Here is a 3,215-nt window from a genome sequence, read left to right on the forward strand (position 1 = left end):
CTTGTTTTTTGTTTGGCTTTTTTTGCTAGGTTCACTAAATGCTAAAACTGACCTGACATTATGATTCTCCAGGTCAGTACGAGTTCGTAGACACCTAACATGACTAGGTTATTTTTTAACTAAGTGGTGAAAAAAAATTCCAAACTTTGCTAAAAAAAAAAAAAAAAAAAAGCGCCATTTTCCGATACTCGTAGCGTCTCCATTTTTTGTGATCTGGGGTCGGTTGAGGGCTTATTTTTTGCGTGCCGAGATGACGTTTTTAATGATAGCATTTTGGTGCAGATACGTTCTTTTGATCGCCCGTTATTGCATTTTAATGCAATGTCGCGGCGACCAAAAAAACGTAATTCTGGTGTTTCGAATTTTTTTCCCGCTACGCTGTTTAGCGATCAGGTTAATGCTTTTTTTTAATTGATAGATCGGGTGATTTTGAGCGCGGCGATACCAAATATGTGTAGATTTGATATTTTTTTTATTGATTTATTTTGATTGGGGCGAAAGGGGGGTGATTTAAACTTTTATATTTTTTTATTTTTTTAACATTTTTTTCAACTTTTTTTTTTTACTTTTGCCATGCTTCAATAGCCTCCATGGGAGGCTAGAAGCAGGCACAACACGATCGCCTCTGCTACATAGCAGCGATCTGCTGATCGCTGCTATGTAGCAGAAATGGAGGTGTGCTGTGAGCGCCGACCACAGGGTGGCGCTCACAGCCATCGGCGATCAGTAACCATAGAGGTCTCAAGGACCTCTATGGTTACAATGGAGATGCATCGCCGACCCCCGATCATGTGATGGGGGTCGGCGATGACGTCATTTCCGGCCGCCCGGCCGGAAGCGGTAGTTAAATGCCGCTGTCTGCGTTTGACAGCGGCATTTAACTAGTTAATAGGTGCGGGCAGATCGCGATTCTGCCCGCGCCTATTACGGGCACATGTCAGCTGTTCAAAACAGCTGACATGTCCCGGCTTTGGTGCGGGCTCACCGCGGAGCACTGCATCAAAGCAGGGGATCTGACCTTGGACGTACTATCCCGTCCGAGGTCAGAAAGGGGTTAATGGCCATTGTCACCACATGTAAATGTGCCCTATGTCATTGTAAAATTCTGGTCCTAGATTAAATATTTTGTACAAGAAGGCATTACATGTTTTACAATTTACAAAGATTTCTGTTGTAATAATAAATAAAAAGTAATTTAAAATCTGAAAGAGACACTTGATTTCAATCAATGTAAAAACTTTAAAATGGTTAGGCAGAAAAAAATTATTTGGATAAGAAAAACTATATAGGTTTAATATCCCATTAATCCTCCAGCCAGACTTTAATTGTATAAAAGTACAAAGATGGATCTGGATAAGTTGGAAACTTGGGCTGAAAGGTGGCAGATGAGGTTTAACAATGATAAATGTAAGGTTATACACATGGGAAGAAGGAATCAATATCACCATTACACACTGAATGGGAAACCACTGGGTAAATCTGACAGGGAGAAGGACTTGGGGATCCTAGTTAATGATAAACTTACCTGGAGCAGCCAGTGCCAGGCAGCAGCTGCCAAGGCAAACAGGATCATGGGGTGCATTAAAAGAGGTCTGGATACACATGATGAGAGCATTATACTGCCTCTGTACAAATCCCTAGTTAGACCGCACATGGAGTACTGTGTCCAGTTTTGGGCACCGGTGCTCATGAAGGATATAATGGAACTAGAGAGAGTACAAAGGAGGGCAACAAAATTAATAAAGGGGATGGGAGAACTACAATACCCAGATAGATTAGCGAAATTAGGATTATTTAGTCTAGAAAAAAGACGACTGAGGGGCGATCTAATAACCATGTATAAGTATATAAGGGGACAATACAAATATCTCGCTGAGGATCTGTTTATACCAAGGAAGGTGACGGGCACAAGGGGGCATTCTTTGCGTCTGGAGGAGAGAAGGTTTTTCCACCAACATAGAAGAGGATTCTTTACTGTTAGGGCAGTGAGAATCTGGAATTGCTTGCCTGAGGAGGTGGTGATGGCGAACTCAGTCGAGGGGTTCAAAAGAGGCCTGGATGTCTTCCTGGAGCAGAACAATATTGTATCATACAATTATTAGGTTCTGTAGAAGGACGTAGATCTGGGGATTTATTATGATGGAATATAGGCTGAACTGGATGGACAAATGTCTTTTTTCGGCCTTACTAACTATGTTACTATGTTACTATGTTACACCCGTGACCCTATTTATTAGTAGACGACCCTATTCCTTTTACGTGCTCTAAGAATGAACGTCCACTAGATGGCACTGTGTGTCTATATAGCCCTATAACTCTGCATTAGCCTCACTTCACACAGAGTCGACCACCAAATACATTGACTCTGGGGGTGCGCTGTTCGGCTACATACAAATAATATATTACCCTCATTCACAAATTTACATTTCTTCTATATAACAACAATCTGGGTAATTTGTAAATGAATAATGAGATGATGTCCACAGTTGTGCTCAAAAGTTTACACACCCCGGCAGAATTTTTGCTTTCTTGGCCTTTTTTCAGAGAATATGAATGATAACACCAAAACTTTTTCTCCACTCATAGTTATTGGTTGGTGAAGTCATTTATTGTCATACTACTGTGTTTTCTCTTTTTAAATCGTAATAACAACCCAAAACGTCAAAATGACCCTGATCAAAAGTTCACATGCCCTGGTGATTTTGGCCTGATAACATGCACAGAAGTTGACACAAATGGGTTTAAATGGCTACTAAAGGTAACATCTTCACCTCTGACCTATTTGCTTGTAATCAGCGTGTGTGTGAGCGTCAGCCAGGGCCACATAGGTGTCTGCATAAGCGCGCCCTGACCGCCCGCATCAGCGCACCCTGACCGCCCGCATCACATATATACAGTCCCGCTGACTCACTTGCCAGTTCTCAGGTTCCTCTCTGAGCTGCAGAAAAACGTCTTCATCTGCTTTAGTACATAAAAAGACAGAGTCCAGTTCCAACTTTAAACATAAAACTTTACTTTTTCTCTTACGCAGCACGTCCATTTCAGTTACAGCACCAGCCTTAAGTTCCACACAGCATATATCCTTCACTTTCCCTGTGCTTTTCCCTGCATCCTTCAGTGTGTTCCCGGGACGTCCCTTCCCGCATGGTATCGCAGCATCCTCCCTGTCCGGCTTGACAACCTTTAGGAAATCCCTCGTCCGTTTCGCACCAGAC

This window comes from Ranitomeya imitator, chromosome 4, assembly GCF_032444005.1.
Source record: "Ranitomeya imitator isolate aRanImi1 chromosome 4, aRanImi1.pri, whole genome shotgun sequence".
NCBI classification, from domain to species: domain Eukaryota; kingdom Metazoa; phylum Chordata; class Amphibia; order Anura; family Dendrobatidae; genus Ranitomeya; species Ranitomeya imitator.